General features: G+C 43.7%; 1 pseudogene; it reads right to left on the bottom strand.

Moving 5' to 3' along the window:
- Positions 1-1,014: 1,014 nt before the first annotated feature.
- The window catches only part of LOC149870346 (cytochrome P450 4V2-like), a 32,533-nt pseudogene continuing 15,515 nt past the window's right edge, over positions 1,015-18,032 (bottom strand).

The following is an 18,032-nucleotide window of genomic DNA, read 5'->3' on the forward strand; positions in this document are numbered from 1 at the left end:
GAAGCCAGTAGAAATGAACTTCTGTGGGACAGAACATGGCTCATGAGACAAATTGCTGAGTGAATTAAACAGAATAATCCAAAGATGAGGGTTATAAGACAAAAAATGACTAAATATATTGGGGAAGTGCTTAACTCCTATAGCTCGAACAAAGTCAGTAGAACTAAGCTGATAGAGATCTAGAACATTCATTTCAGGCATTTCCAAATTCTCAAAATCTCCTGAATTTGGCTTGTCAAGGTTATATAAGATATACAGTCATTAGGAGACTCAAAACTTCTGAAATTCTGATTTGCAGTTTGATTCAGGACAGAACTAGATTTTGAAATCCCCAAATTTTTCACTGAATACAAATTCTGCTTTCAGCCAGTTCTACTCAAAAGACCACCTCAGTATCCTTCACAAAAACCCAACTGAACTAGAGCATAAAACACATGAGATGTCAGTCAGCTAAACATCTCATAGAGCAATATAAATACTACTCTCATAAAAGGTGATGTAAGATGCCAGGATAGTGGTAAGCAAGGATTAAGATGTTTAAATGTCAATATAGCTTTTCAAATCTCGCCATCTGAATGGAGGTGGTATGATTGTATCATGAGCGTTGCTTTGAATATTTTAAGAAGACCTAGAGTGGTGGTTCTCAACCTTTTTAGACTCAAAAAGTCTAAAGTTCCACCCCTGGAAGGACTTGTGGTATTCTTGGATAGACTCAATTGGCTGCATAGTAAAAGTAGTTTTTCTGATGCAAAGAACTTGGAAAGATCATAACTCTGGATTTCTATTTGAAATTTCTGGGTTTATCTAGTGAATCTGATAAACCTAACAGTGCTAACATCATGATACCCCATGGCACCCTTAAAAGGATCTCAAAGCACTTCAGGATGCCATGGCACCCTGATTGAGAATTGCTGACCTAGAAGTTCTGAAATATTTTGTTGTATCTGTGGTTTTCTAAAATCCTTTGTGTAAATGTGCATGTGATCAAAAGGAGAAAGTGAAATAAGGATGTTACTAGTATACTTGAAGATCTAAACTCTTGAAATTTTCTTCTGATGGCATGTTAGCAGTTCTCTTCTTCAGCTGGATCCAGATGCCATTATTTGGATGAAGAATCAGTTCTCCCACCATACCAAGTTCTTCTCTATTTTGATTTGCTTCCACCCAAAAGTGGTGCAGGAGAGTAGCTAAAACAACTTTTTCTTCCATCTGTGCAAAGTCTTGGCCTTCACATCAAAATGAAACAAAACAGCTGAAGGGTAGTATTAACAGTTCCCATAATTATATTTCAACATAGCTTTTTCAATAAATACAGCACAGGGATCGATTGCTTGAACAAAAATCAGGGAGCTATAATTTATAGAACTTGACCCTAGAAAAAAAGTCTCTTCCCTTCAAGGTTTGCCTTTGAAGTATGCATAGTTCCCAACCAAGAGGACCTTAAAGCTGACCTGTATGGTAGAGAAAACCCCTGACACAAAATGGAACTTTGTTTTCTCTCTTGGAGGCCTAAGTGGAAGGAGATGAACTGGGGTGGCAGAAAGAAGGGCTCAGCTTCACACCCACTGCACATGTACAGCAGTAGTAGTACTTGATTTGGTAGTACTTTGCTTATTGATCTTCAGTCCTAACAGAGTGTGGTGGTGAGCAAGAAAGGGAAGAATGAGGAGATAAAGATTCAAAACAAAGAGGTGCAGAAAAAATGGTTAGAAATAAACCAAAAAGAAATAAAAAGAAAACTAAGCAAAAGATTAGAAACCAGGCTGCTAACTACAGATTTAAACCAAAAGGGCACGTCCAGATGCGCGCGCACATGCCTCTTGCCCTGTCTGAAACCCCTTTGAGATGGCACAAGGCATGTGTGGGAATGAAAAAAAGTTCTCCATGCTGCAAGTTTGCAGCACAGGGAGAAAATTAGATCCTTGGCTACCCAGGGGTCTAAAAAAACCAGAGTTTAAAAAAGCAGGGCAGGGCACAGTCCTGAACCATGCCCTGAGGCTGGGTCCTCCACAAAGATGCTCTGGCCACCAGAGCATCTCTCTGGTTGGCTCCTCAACCTGGTGCTGAAGTGTGTGACTCGCCCGTGCACGGCAGGCAGCTGCTTCAGCACCAGGGCTCCAGTGCCGGTAAGTAAGGGGTCGGGGGGGGCTGGAAGAGGGGAGCAGGGACTATGGGGGTGACCCCCCTTGTCCCCCCCATCCCTGCTCTGCCTGGCCCCACCCCCCACCTGCCCTCCAGACACCCCTGATCCCTTCTCTGCCTGGCCCCAGCCCGCCCGATCCCTGTCCCCCCACCACAGCATCTCCATACGATTTTAAAAAAACCCAGCACTTACCAGCAGTCCAGCTGCCTTCTGTATCACTGGGGCCCTGCCCACACAGTTTGGGGCAGAGGGCAGCCCCAGCCCAGGCCCTCAATATCCTGTGCTGCCTGTGGGGGGCTCTGCCAGGAGGCCCTGGAGCCCCCCAGCCCCTGCCTCTCGGGTAAGTAGAGGCTTTTTTGGGGTTTGTTTGTTTGTTTTTATTATTATTTTTTAAGTGATGGTGCCTGTGGTTGGGGGGACAGCCATGAGGGCCTGGGGGTGCAAGTGGCGGATGAAGCTATGCAAGGCAGCCCTTGTGAGGTATGGAGGAGAGAGGGGTTTGGGTGGGGAATCTGGTTATGGATGACCTCCTGGCCAAATGGCGCCAGGAGGACATGCTTTGACAGTTCAAAGCAGGCTACCACACCAGGAACATCTTCCAGGCGATAGCTGCCCAGACAGCTGGGCAAGGGGCACAAATGACAGCAATGCCACACAGAGGCCAACTCTGCAGCCACAGCCAACTGGCAACTGGCCCAGAAGGGCAGATGCCTCTACTGGCTCTGCAGTCCCCATCCAGGTCTGGCAGGTATGCAGCAGGTCACAGCCAGGCAGCAGCCCCCACTGCCAGACTGCTTTCGAGGGTGCAGGGAACTCTCAGGGCTGCTTCAGCAGTCCAGCTGGCACAAGGGGTAGTGTCTCCAGGTACCAACTGGTTGGGCCCCAGAAGCTCCTGAGAGCAAGTAGCCCTGAGCTACTTGCCAGGGCAGCTTTTTGTACTGATAGGGCAGCTTACTGCTGGGGACAGTACAGGTGTTGGCCCCGGGCTCTAGCTCCCCCTGACTACAGATCTGGGAGGAGCCAGGCAGGGTTATTTTGCCCCAGGTGGCACATTTTGATTCACAACAAAGTGCACGTCCAAGTATATGCGCTGAGGCAAAAAGCCCTGGCTCAAATTTGCACCACTTCTATTTTAGCTGCTGCAAGTGCACATGCTTGCATGTGTGGACGTGCCCAAGGAGGGAAAGAATTGCAAACAGTGTGGAACCTCTAAATTTCCCAGATCCCAGAGTAGCTGTTGACGAAGGCATGTTTATGTTATTATAACAAATTAAGGTCTACTTTCAGCATATGAAAACTGGATCAAAAATGAAAGGCGAATCTCTGAGACTATTGCATATTTCCAGTTTCTGTGTTACTTAGGGCCCATCTACACATTACACTTAAGCAGTGATTAACCAGTTACATCACCCAGCCACACATCCAATCAATTCATGGCATGATAAAAGCAAGAATAAATTACAAAATTATTTCACAAAATATATGTGTAGCTGCTTCCTACCACACCATTAAATGAACATGTATCCAGAGGCCCCTACGGCTGGGGGCCTTGTCAGCTGATTGGAGTTCCCAGATGAGGGAGGGCGCATGTGCACTCTCAAGCCTGACAGCTCCCAGCTGACACTGGCTTCCAGCCATGGGAGTACATGCCCCCTCAGCTGGGAGCCCCCCATCAGCTGACTGGGCCTCCAGCTGGGGGGACACCCCATGTTCCCAGCATACCCATGGCCATGACAGCAGATGAGGCTGGGAGCCCAGGTCAGCTGATGGGGATTGTGTAGATTGAGCATCAGATCCCAACACCTTTACCTACATTTATAGAGGAGCCCTTAGACTTCCATAAATATTTACTATTATTTTGTAGTGAAGGCAGAATACCCTCTCCAGTATCCCTGGGAGCACTGCCAGGCCCCAGTGCTGAGAGGCCCCATTCAGAATAAAATAAAATCTTGCAACATCATATTTATTTTGGGCCACAGAAGGAACAGCTATCTGAAGGCATACTGACTACATAAATAGTAATACACAGTGTTTCATAGTTGCTATGTACTTTTTAGCATCCACCAAAATGTTAGGTCTCTCAGAAAAATCACATGAAGATAAAGTTCTAGTCCTGAGGAATTGGCAAGTGTTACTGAGAATACTCAAGCAGAAGAATAAAAGGAGGGATGTTTAAATGTTGCCCCTTATCTGCAGGCCATGAGAGATTGGGACCATTGTATAAATAGCTGACATGCCATAAGGAAAGGGGAAAAGAGATTGTCTCTTGGTGTTCCCTAGTGAATGATCTTGCTGACTGAAGGATTCAGATCCTCAAGAAAACCCTGTTGGTCCTCCTGACTTAGAAGGGAAGTTAGCTTTATGCAGTGAAACAAATACCAGTAAGGATGAAACAACAGTATGAGGCTCCCTTGACTCTAAGAAACCTCATGATGAGAAAGAAAATGTTGTGACTTTATCAATCTGATGTGTAAGATACAAACGAGAATTGCTGTGTTGTGGTTATCAAACACATGAGGACTGCAATCTCCATTACCATACAGAGCCTCTGCAATGGGTACTGCAGCAAGGACCCTTTCCTAAAGTAGCCTTGATGGTAAGACTGTAAGTAAGGAGGCTAACCTAGTACACTTGGCTTTTATCATCAGTTACGCACCAATGCAATTTCTGGGTCCAGCAGAGAAGGGTATATATGCATATGGATGCCTTCCACTAGAATTCTCAGGAAAGAATCGCTCAGGTCTGAATTCTTCTGGGTCTGGGAAAACATCTGGATCTCTGTGCAGTGCATAAGAAACAATGATTGCATTTGTGCCTTTTGGTACCTTAAATCCTCCTGCAAGAAAAAGAACCAACAAGTCATGAAGTAATTGATTTTCAACACACATACACTGGTCACACAAAATATTCTTTAATTATGAAACAAATTTCTAGAGCAGATATTCTCATTACTTAATATAAGGAATAGAAGCACAAGGCATAACAACTTACTAATATAGCAATCTTGACTCAAGGTCCAGGCAAAGAATGGCACTGAAGGGAAGAGACGAAGGGCTTCCTTAACAACACACTCAAGATATCATAGTTTCTTTAAATCATGCACAGTGAAGGGACAGTCAAAGTCACCTACAAAGAATTGTAAAAGGGGGGTGAGAAATATAACTGCCCTAATGAGATTAAATACATTCACCTTCTAAAGAGGCTCCTAGCTCCTTTAAACTACAGCCATTAAACTTAACTGCTTGATTTATAGGGTGAAGCATTTCTCTAAATGTTTACCTTTTCAATGGTTTTTAGATGTTAGGTTACAACACACCACAACACAGGCATAAACAAGGCTGTAACCATGGATCAGGTCCACAGTCTATCAGGCACAGTGCAAAAAGACGACAACCCCCTCCCCCCCCTGCAAAAGAAAAACGTCCCAGATATTCTCTGCCCCAAATAACCTACTGTTTAGGTAATAGCATCTAAAATATCTCTCATGAGCAGGGATCCTGGTTTTCTATGTTTAAAAGGCATACAGTCTCTGATAAAAACTGCAAATTCTCTGGTTTAAACACCCAAAATTCTATGTTTTCATAGTTTCATAGTTAGTAGGGTCGGAAGGGACCTGAGCAGATCATCAAATCCGACCCCCTGCCATGGCAGGAAAGAGTACTGGGGTCAAATGCCCCCAGCAAGGTGATTGTCTAGCCTTGTCTTAAAGACCCGCAAGGTAGGAGCCAGCACCACTTTGCTTGGAAGTTGGTTCCAGATCCTAGCCACCTTGACAGTGAAGTAGCGCCTCCTGATGTCTAATCTGAATTTACCCTCTGTCAGCTTGTGCCTATTATTATTTCTAGTCATTCCTGGTAGTGCTCGGGGAAACAGGGACTCCCCCAATTCCTGCTGGTCCCCTCTGACTGGCTTGTAATAGGCTACTAGATCCCCCTCAGCCTTCTCTTGTGGAGACTGAACAGGTTCAGGTCCTGTAGCCTGTCCTCGTAGGGCCTGCCCTGCTGCCCCCTGATCATGCGAGTGGCCCTCCTCTGGACCCTCTCCATGTTGTCCACATCCCTCCTGAAGTGCGGCGCCCAGAACTGAACACAGTACTCTAACTGTGGCCTGACCAGTGTTGCATAGAGGGGGAATATCTCCTCCTTGACCTGCTTGAGATGCATCTGTGGATGCATGACAAGGTATGGTTGGCCTTCCTGACTGCATCCCCACACTGCCGGCCCATGTTCATCTTGGCATCAGTGATGACTCCAAGATTCTTTTCTGCCTCTACACTGATGAGAAGGGAGTTCCCCAGCCTGTAGGTATGCTGCTGGTTTTTCCTCCCTAGGTGCAGTACCTTGCACTTCTTGGTGTTGAATCCTATCCTATTCTCATCCACCCACCCCTGTAACCTGTCTAGGTCTGATTCCTTCCTTCTAGCGTGCCCACATCCCCCGCACATTTTAGTGTCATCAGCACATTTGAACAGGGTGCCTTTTACCCCCTCATCCAAGTCTGATGTTGAACAGTGCGGGCCCAAGGACTGTTTGTCTGTGTTTTATTTTTGAGCCCTAAACCTAATGTCTGTCTTTTGGAAGTTATCCATGATTATTGGAAGTCAGAAAACAGTTTCTCTTAGTTTGATGCAGAGTATAAAGGTGGCTGAACAGGGTGCTTTTTACCCCCTCATCCAAGTCACTGATGAAGATGTTGAACAGTGAGGGCCCGAGGACCAAGCCCTGGGGGACCCCACTGCCCACATCCCTACAGGCTGAAAATGACCCATCCACCACGACTCTGGGTGCGACTCTCCAGCCAGTTGGTGACCCATTTGACTGTGTAGGTGTTGACACTACAGTCCCCCAGTTTTTTACTTAGAATGAGGTGAGAGATGGTGTTGAAGGCCTTCCTAAAGTCCAGAAAGACTATGTCCACTGCTACCCCTGCATCTAAGGATTTGGTGACCTGGTCGTAGAAGGCCACCAGGTTGGTCTGACAGGACCTGCCGCTAATGAACACGTGTTGGTTGCCCCTAAGCATAACCTCCCCCGCTGGTCCCTTGTGGACATATGCCAGGATAATTCTCTCAAAAAGTTTACCCAGGATCGAGGTAAGACTAACTGGCCTATAGTTTCCTTGGTCCTCCTTCCTCCCTTTTTTGAAGATGGGAACTACTTTGGCCCTCTTCCAGTCCTCTGGCACCACACCAGAGCACCATAAGTGCTCATAAAGCCATGCCAGGGGTCTTGCAATGACCTCAGCTAATTCCCTCAGCACCCTGGGGTGGAGATTGTCCGGACCTGCTGATTTAAATACATCCAGTCCCTCCAGAAGTTCCCTGACTAGATCCTCAGTGACTATTCCATGATTAAAATGAAATGACACTATATTACGCTGTTTTACTGATATATTTACAATTTTTAAGCAATTTGGAAGCCTACCAGCATCTCAATCACTATAATAAAATTAATTCTAAATACCTATCATTTTTGGCATTTGATTTTGGGTACTTTATTATGGAAAATCAGAGCTCCCCCCACTCACATTGCTTACCAGGATGTGGGTCCAGCTGCCTCCCACCCCCCTCCCCCACTTTGTGGGGCTAAGCAGCTCTGGTATGCTGGTGCCCTGCCAATGCCATTGCCTCTCACTCCCAACCCAAAGCCTTCCAACCCTGCTGGTGTCCCTCACTCCAGACTCTCAGCGCCCCCAGCCCTGCCAGTGCCCCTCACTCCTGACCCACTGCCCCCCACCCCAGCTCCCTGCATGGCCTGTGCTCCCACTCCCAGTGTGGCCTGTGCCCCTTCTCCCCTCTGCCCAATACATGGCCTGTTCCCCTTCCTCCTCCACACAGATGTACCTGGAGGGAGATGTAGGAGCTGCTCTCCACTTCTGCCTTGCTGCCACATGCATGTGCACATGCACATGCATGTAGAACCTCCTGCCTTGATTGCCCTCTTCCCACTCCCTGCAACCCCAAACAGCTCCTTGCAGCCTGGAACTCAGCAGAGGGGAACCCACCATTTCCTGCATCCTTTAAAAGGAGAAAATCTGTGGTTTTCGCCTTTAAAAGAGAAAGTATGAATTTTTCTCCACTAAGGGAAAAAATCCACATTTTTTCCCACAGCAAGCTGAAAACTCAGATCCCTGCTCATGAGTTCCTTAGTACCCCTTCCAACTGGTTCTGAAGTCTTTGTATCCACAAAACAGTGAGAGTATATGCAGTGTAAGCACAAGTTCAAGCCATCACCTGATGCTGACTTGCTAGCTAGCTATCACTTGTTCCCAAACCGCCCATTTTTTGGAGTAGGTCATTGAACAAGTGGGATTCCACCATCTCCAGGTCTATCTGGATACTATCAGTTTCCTGGACCTCTGCCAGTCAAAATTTTGTCCTAGGTATAGCACTGAGACTGCACTTGTGGCTTCGGTTGACAATTTTTGTCTGACGATTAACAATTGAAACTGTACTTTGTTGATCTTATTAGAGATCCCAGAGGTGATGATCATAGCAAAGTAGGGCTGGAAGGGAACTCACAGGATTATGTAGTCCAGCTTACTGCTCAGAAAAGGATCATCCCCAACTAAACCACTGCAGCCAAATCTCTGTCTAACCTGCTCTTGAAAACATCCAAGGATAAAGATTCCAGTTTCTCTAGGTGGCCTGTTTTAGTGCTTAACCACCTTCATAGTCAGAAAGTTCTGCCTAATCTCCATCCTACACTTTTCCTGCTAAAATTTAAAGCCATTGCTCCTAGTCTTTTCCCCTACAGTGACAGAAAAAAAGCCCATCTTGTTCCTCTCTGTAATCCCCCTTCATGTATTTGAAAACTGTTATCAAATATGCACTCAGACTTCTCTTCTTTAGATTAAATAACCCTAGCTCTTTCAGCTTTTCCTCATAAATCTGGTCTCCCAGGCCCCTAATCATTTTTTTATTACTCTGCTCTGAACTGTTTCCAAACTGTCCACATCCTTCTTGAAATTGTGGGGCCCAGAACTGGACACAGTTCTCCATGTTAGGACTCACCAGTGCTAAATGGAATGGAAAGATCACTTCCCTTGATATGCAAGTGACTTTCCAGTTCATACAATCCATTATACTTTTGGCTTTTTTGTAACAAGAGTAAACTGTTGGCTCATGTTCATTTTATGGTCCACTGTAATCTCCAGGTCCCTCTCCGTGGTACTACAGCTTAGCCCATTCCCCCATCTGTATTTGCAGTACTTTCATCTAATTTGTATTTCATTTCTAGTCCACAATGGGCAAATGTTCATTCTACCCTCACTACCTTTCCTGTGGTGTCCTCCAGGATTCCATGTGGCTGTCTCTCCTGAGATCTGGAGTGATGCCCTTAGTATGAGGAGGACACCCAGCTCTCTCTCTTTTTCTCATCTGATTCAGGTTCTGTTGTCTTGGTCCTTAACCAGTGCTTTGCTTCAGTTGGAGATGGGATGCAAATGGGATGCAGTTGAAGCTAAATCCAAACAAGACAGAGGAGACTATTGTTGGCAGATCTCAGGACTTGGTGGGAAAAGAACCACCTAACATCAATGGGGTTCAGCCTCCCCTTGTCACTTACACTCCTTGATGTGCTCCCAGATTCTTTGCAGCATTTAGATTTGCAAGTTGCAGCAATGGCTAGGACTCCATCTTAACGTTGCCATCTTTCACCAACTCTATCTGGTGAGAAGGCTGTAACCTTTTCTTTCAGGTTTGGATCTGGTCACCATCATCTGTGTTTTTGTAACCTCAAGACTAGATGACTGCAATGCACCTTACATGGGGGCTGCCCTTGAGGAATGTCCATAAGTTGCAACTGTTGCAGACTGTGGTGCCCTGCCTTGACAGGGATGGGTCACCAGGAGCATGTTTTTCCAGTACTCCAGAATCTGCACGGACTTTGAATAGTTTTCCAGGCACCATTCAAGGTGCTGGTTTTGACCTGTAAGGCCCTAAATGGCCTGAACCATACATACCTAAGGGATCTCCTCCTCTTTTATGTTCCATCACAGTCCCTAAAGTCGCCAAGAACAACCTCCTGCAAGTAGCATCTGTGTACCAAGTTCATTTAGAGAATAAAATGTGGGAGGTCATTCTTGCTAGTAACTCCTCAGTTCTGGAACTTCCTGCCCCTTCTGATCTATCAGAGCCCTAGTCTGGACAACTTCTAGAGGTTTTGTAAAACTTTTTAATTTGAGCAGGACTTCAGTTGTTGGGGTTGAGTTTTAGGACAGTGTCTGGGGATTTTTTCCATTTCATTTTAATATTTTTATCTGTTTATATAATGTATCTGTTTTTTAATGTAAGCTTCCATGAGCCATTTTTGAAAGGCAGCATACAACTCTAATAAACAAATAATCAAATAATGTGGTTTTTTCTTTATAATGTATGATTCTTATAAGGAAGACACCTGTGCATGACTTCTTTTACCGTCAGGATGTCGCATACCAACAAAACGCACGGTCCTTGACAGATAGGGTTCTAAGTCCAATGGCATGGAATCCAAGATGATTAGAGACCCTTGGTCTTCTGCAGCCTTCATCCGCCTTCACAGTCACTGAAAAGGGGTTACACTTGTCTTCTGCCTGATACGCTGTTGAGGTTTTCTTGGATCACTCTTAGTCAGGAACCTCCCCCTCGACCTTGCCACCATGGGTGACCAGAAACATGAAGCTCCCGATGGCCTTGCTCTCAGAATCACTGGAACATGCAAGCCTCTCCACCGCTATAAGGTGGCAATCCCTGGAGAGGTTTTTATAATGAATACGTACTCAGAAAGGAATAGGTATATGATACACTGAACCTTGCGCGCTTATACCCACATCTCAGGGAGGGCTAAAACTTACCAAACACTTCATCCAATTCTTGGTGAACTTTCTTCTGGGCCTCAGGATGACATCCAAGTAAATAGATGGCCCAGTTCATAGCAGCAGCTGTTGTATCATGCCCCTACAGGCAGAGTTATGTTGATATTCTGTATTATCATTAGGTATACATAAACAAGTATCTATACTTACAGCTCTGAGAGGAGAGGCATAGACTAACTACAAAAGCAAAGAAGAAAAGCTAACAATATATTAATCCACCTAGCAATTTGGTACCCAAAACTAACAAGAGAAAATAGCCAATTACACAATAAGATGGGTAGAGGCCAACTAAGATTTTTTAAAGTAAAACTGATCAGAACATTAAGCTAGTAAAAATCCTTTCTTCATCCATCTTCAGTTATTTAATTAACTGATTTAAATGTGTTCCTCTACAGTCAATCTCTGAGGAAGAAATTGTGGACAAATTGGAAAGGATCCAGCAGAGGGCAACAAAAATGTTGAGGGGGTTGGGGGACATTACTTATAAGGAAAGACTGAGGGAACTGAGCTTATTTAGTCTAGAGAACAGCAGACTAAGGGGATTTAATAGCAGCCTTCAACTACCTGAAGGGGTGTTCAAAAGGGGATGGAGCTAGACCGTTCTCAGTGACAGCAGATGACAGAAAAAGGAGCAACAGTCTCAATTTACAACAAGGGAAGTTTAGGTTAGATATTAGGAAGAACTTTCTTATTAGGAGGGTAGTAAAACAATGGAACAGGTTACCCAGGGAGGCGGTGGAATCTCCATGCTTGGAGGTTCTCAAGACCCAGCTAAACAAAGCTTTGGCTGGGATGATCTAGTTGGGGGTAGTCCTGCCTTGTACAGGGGGTTGGACTACATGACCTCCTGAGGTCCCTTCCAACCTTCATTTTCTATGATTCTAAGAATCTTGTTCTTGCCTCTTTTTCTATCTGTTGTGGTTAATTCTACAGAGAAGACCTACATACCAATCTTGAAGTTTGCACTAAACCTGAACTCTACCTGGGTTACATCAATGATATTTTCATCATTTGGACTGAACATCTGAACTCACTCACTGATTTCTACCACAAGTTTAACATTATCCCTTGATCAAACGTTCTTAATGTTATTTCTACACTAACATCAGCTTTCTAGATACAAGAATCCACATGTGGGATGGCACCCTACAGACTACCCAAGGCAAATAACCCATGGACCATCATACTTATGGCCACAAAACAAGCAATCATTCCAAACACACCAAACAAACTGTATTCTACAGTCAGGTACTCAGATACCACCACATCTGCTCTAAGGAGATTACCACCTTGCCAACCTAAAATTTGCCTTTATACAACAAAGACACCTAGAAAATAAAACATATCTTTGAAAGAGTCACTCAGATACCCCATGGTAACCTGCTCCAATACATAAAGAAACCCTACTGTGACTTCACACCCCAGCTACCACCCCACACTGAAACCAATTAGAAGAATCACCTAGCAATTATAGCCTATACTCAAAAAAGATCAGACCTGGAGAGAAATATGCTAAGCCCTGCTGCTCCTGGCTTTCAAACAGTCTCCTAACCTTGCTTAACTCATGAGCAGAAGCAAACTCCCCATTGTTTAAGAGATATCAAACAGGACACAGGCTTGCCTTAACAATAAATGCAAAAGCTGTCAACACTTCTCCATTGCTATAACTATCAACTAGCTTCCACAATGAACCTATCAGAATCCACTGATCCTACATGTTTCCCAAAATGTGATAGCTCCGATTCAATGCATCGAATACCATCATGGCAACTATGTGATAAAACTAGACAGAAACTACTCACCCGAATAAATTCTCACAGAAAAAAAAGAGAGAAATGCAAACACTAGTAGGAGCACGTTTCTCACAAAACAACTGTCGTTTCTGACCTCATTGTCCTCATGCTCAAAAAAAGTTTACAAAAAAGCTTCAAAAGGCAAGCCTGGGTATGAAAATTCTTAAGTTTGTTAGATACTAAGAACCAAGGATTGAACACTCGTATTGAATTTGTGATATACTATAATCTACCTGTTTTCTGAAATTCTTTCTTCATACTATAACAATAGTGACCCTCTTCCCTTCTGAAAGGTCTTAATCTCCCACTAACCAAGCCATCTTTTCTTCTGTTAATTGTTTGTCTGCTACCTCTGGGGATTTCTCCACCAGTTTCACAGCCTTCAATGTTTTTTTAATCATTGTTGTAGATGCTTCTTCCCTCAGACCTGATGAAGAATGCAATACTGTGGAAGTGTGTTTAAGTCTCTCAACCACATAGGTGGTCCAATAAAAGATATTATCAACAACAAGACTTGTTTCTCATAAAAATAAAGATGTTAATTTGTGCCATAAGTCAGTGTGGGAAGGGCATTTATTTATCATTTAAGGATTCCTGAGTTTTAGTTAGTAGCATTCTCTACCCTCTCTTGGAAAATATAAAACACTTTATCATCAATTATCACAAAACAGCAGAAGTATATAATTTTGTTAAGCTTGTACATTTAAAAAATGAAACTATTCATGTAGTGTATGTAAAGGATGGAAGGGAACGTCCAACAAAAGGTTTTGATATTAAAAGATTTTAGATAATTTAATAAAAGTAATGTTAATAAAAAATGTACTGCAACAGATTATAGCTTCAGGGTGGATGTTAAATCACTTTCAAGCTGGATGGCTGTGGCAAATCAGGCCCACTCTGACCACTCTGTCACAAACAGCATAACAGTAATAGGAATGCTTTATGGGCAAATGAAAGTGATTAGAAGCGTAAGGGGTGTATTTGGTAGCTGTGTTGGTCTGAGACAAGAAGACACACAAAAAACTAGAACTCTTGGTTCCAAAATGAAATCTTTTATTAAACCAACTGGGAAATCCCAAGAAAATTGTCTTTTTCTGCTGATTTTCTTGGGATTTCCCAGTTGGTCTAATAAAAGGTTTCATTTTGGAACCAAGAGTTCTAGTTTTTTTGTATGTCTTCTTGTCTCAAACCAACACGGCTACAAGTACATCCCTGAAACATGGAAGATGCCGAACTGTAGCTGGTTTTGGATTTTAAACTTCATTGCAGAACAACAAGATTTTTTACCTCCTTGCCTGCCATCTGACACCTCCAGGGAAGGAATTCTCATCAAAGAGCTGCTCAGCACAGCTCACAAAGACACCTCTCATGGACCCAGAGGGACAGCCATTCATTTTCAGCTCCCTCTGTGCAAAAATGAAGTTTCCTATCTATAAGGACTTTTTACCATCTACACTTTTCCCAGAGCCTGATGAAGGGACATTGTCCTTTTCTACAAGCTTTTGGGATCAATCTCCTTGCAGTTTCCCAGCTGGTCTAATAAAAGGTATCATTTTGAAACCAAGAGTTCTAGTTTTTTGTATGTCTTAGAGGCATAAGTACATTTTAATATGAGGAAAATTTAAGTCTTGCTAACTTTAGACAGGACATTGATGAGAAGAGATTTGATCAATTAATGAACAATGAGGGGGAATGACTGCTTCTAGCCTACCAACCCCTTTTCATAATAAAAGAAAAGGAAGAGTTTCGATAAAATTTGATTACCATAACATTTAAACTGTTAAAAAGTAACAGTCTTTGACATAGTACACAACTACCTGTAGAACTTACAGCCCAAGATGTCAGGAGTGCTAAGGCCAATTAATATTTTAAAAGAGGATTAGGTCTTTGTGTCAGTAATTGGCACATCAACAGGTAGGTAACTAAACAATTAAAGGTTACAACCCAGAGACAAGGCAATCACTAACTGAGAAGATGAGGAACACATTTTTCCTTTCTGCACAGCTAAGTTCTGACAGAATAATCTGTCTCCTGGTTTCTCACAGCTTCCAGTGTGGTATGCATGTGGTACCGACCATTGGTAGACCATGTCTGTACTCTGTCTCTTACTACTTTGTGTGCTCAAGTCCCCTCTAAGGGCCTGACTGTCTACTCTGCCTAACTGTTAAGCTTGGCTGCATGTGGAGTGAAAGGGTTGGAACAGAACTTGTTTCTCAGTGTGGGTCATTGATTTAGAAGAGAGACAGTCTAGACGTTGCCCTGGACCAGGGGTGTCAAACTTATCTGGCCTCATAGGCCAAATGAGTGGCTCAGAACTGGTCCACAACCTGGATAAATGGTATCCTGAAGCCTCTATTGACTGGATTCAACGTCCCCTCCTGCATGCTAGATCCAGCACCCATGGCACCTACTCTGGGACTATGCCACACACAGTACCCACCCTGGACCAGCCAGAACAAGCTCCACATGTAGCACAGATCCCAGACCGACTGATGCCAGCAGTGTGTCCTGGACCAACCAGGGTGGGCATTGTATGCACCTTGCATCCCAGGCCCTGTGCACAGGCCTGATCTGATACACACCATGTAGGTCAATTCGAGACCATAGGGCAGCACCTGGAGGTGGGGGGGCAGATGATGGTGTTCTGTGGGCCAAGTCTTGTCCCAGAAGATGTAACTTTGACATCTGTGCCTTAGACATTAGTGCTCATAGACCAATGATCTGGTACAGCAGTTGCTACATTTCCATGTATTCCTATGTCATTTATATCACTAGGAGAGTGATCCAATATCCATTAAGTCAACATGAAGACTTGAATGGGCTTTGGATCAGGTCCAACAGAACACGGTCAGTACTTTATGTGACTAAGACTAGCTCAAGTATGTCAGGGTCTTAACAAATGAGTAGTTACCACTAGACTGTACTTGTGGCTTGAAATTTTCCATGTCTGTTTCAGCTCTGCAATTCAAAATAAGAACAAATTCTTGCTCTGTAGAGAGGTGCATGCGTGTGCACATGCACACTTCTCTCCAGAACAAGAAAGAGCCTGTTTTTGAAGAAAGAGATTCTGTGCTATATTGTGTGCATCAACACCAACTTCATTTTCTCCTAGTTTTTTATAGCTATAGTGATTTAAAAGAAAAAGCAAAGCTTCTCTTCTACAAGGAAAGCTACATTTTGTAAATAGAATATCTCAAAGTCTGAAAGTCCCCAGGTCATCAGGATACCTCAAACATGAAAGTGTCCACTTCCTCTCAAATATCCATGTAGCTCAGTTTGTTCCCTTCATTATTCATTGCATTGAGAAGCATGTCAAGGAAAGCTCTTCTCTTTTTTGACTCATTTGGTTCACCGGTACTGTCAAAGTCACATTTTCTTTCATCGTGGTTTTTTTTTTCACTAGCTTTTTCTGTAATAACCTTTAGGTAAAAAATATATATGATACAGTGCTTATGTTCTCCAATCTACCAATATGTGTAGAAACTAATCTCTACCCCACATACTTAAAAACTGATTCCATCCCCAACACCATATTCTGCACAAATCAGTGGCAGACAGGGACAAATATATCCATCCCTTAATATTTGGCTCCCCATACTGTGCACTGTTTGAACGCAGCATTGTTGTGAATCATATGGAATTTGAGTATTTAAGTCCTACTTTTTCACAAAGCACCATTAACAGAAACATCGTTTTGACTCCTCATTTTGACTGTCCTTCGTTTCCGAGCTTTTAGCACCAATCAGATGGTGTTGCAGAATGTTATTGCATGTCACAGAATATAAATCAACACCAACAAGATAAATAATCCCATCTTGTAGTATGTTTTGACTGAGTCTCCTTTGATTTTCACAGCTTTATTTAAATCTATTTACCCATATGGAGTTACACTTTTTTCATCAGGAAGTTCCTTTAGAAACTAAAAATTGTATAAAGTAACTAGCTTACCAACACAAGAGGACTCACTGCCATGCCCATATCTCTTTCAGGGTTCTTTGGTTTTCTAACATAACATTTCAGGTGCATGCAGATGTCACATTTGAAACATTTTCAAGCATAACAGGCTAAGACTGTGGTTATCAAACTCTTTAGACTCAAAGAACACTTGATACACTCAAGGCACCCCTCAGAAAATGCCAGCTTTTAGTTTTCACACTTTTTTTTACTACAAAAAAAATAAACCGTTGTTTCTGTTACAAAGAATTCAGAAAGACCACAACAGGTCAGGAACTATGGATTCCTCTTTGAGTGCCTATAGATGTGACTTTTTATGTTCTAATTAGAGCCCATCGAAGCAGACTCAATTCACTGAGTCTACTCCATGCTCTAATTAGAACATTCCTGCATCTAATTAAAATGCTCCAGCATCACATGTATTAAGGCCATGGGCATGTCAAAATGGCCGCAGGGGCACTTTATCCAAACCTCATCAAATGAGTTTTAGATAAAGCATTGCATGGCGATTTTGAAATGTGCAAGGGCTTAATACATATGACAGGGAGCCATTTTAATAAGAGCAGCTATATGGGAACCCTCTAATTAAAATGCCTCCCCACCCCCCCCCGAAGCGTGTGCATAGGCAACCTCTGCATTTATCTTGTGAATCATGTTTGTGCACATAACAATACTTCAATTGTGTGGCAACCCTCACCAGCCCTGAAAGGTCCTCAAGGCACCCCAGGGTACTGCAGCACCTTGCTTGAGATTCACAGGACTAGGAAGTGTTTCAAAAAGGTAGTGTTTCAGCCTCCAGACAGACATATAGCCCCTGTTCTGACTAGGGTGGCCATCATAGAGGACAGTCCAGTTGTCCTCTTCTATTGATACAAAACCAGATGCCTTTATGTCCTCTGTTTTTCTCTTGAAGAGAAAAATAGAGGGCAAAAGGCATTGGGTTTCATATCAATAGAGGACAGAGCAGCAGAAAATTGGAATGTCCTCTCTGATGGCAACCCTAGTTCTGATCCCTGGCTGGAGCACATCGAAGTTTCCGCAGCTGCATGCAGTAGTATATCCCCCAGCAAGAGAGGACTTTGGGGAACTGAGGCTTTATTCTCCACCACCCCAGGCAGGGGGAGTGGAGGGGACTCAATGCCAAAGAGTGAGGAAGGTTGTGGGGGGATTCCAGCTCCAGAAGTGCTTGGAGTGACCTATACAGCCAGGGTGCAGGGAGTCCCCCTGGTGCCCCGAGTGCTAGGAGTCTCAGAGCAGAGTACTGGGGGCCCTGGCACAGTAGGCACTGC

This window comes from Crocodylus siamensis, chromosome 2 (assembly GCF_052110815.1).
Source record: "Crocodylus siamensis isolate JL-2025a chromosome 2, ASM5211081v1, whole genome shotgun sequence".
Lineage (NCBI taxonomy): Eukaryota > Metazoa > Chordata > Crocodylia > Crocodylidae > Crocodylus > Crocodylus siamensis.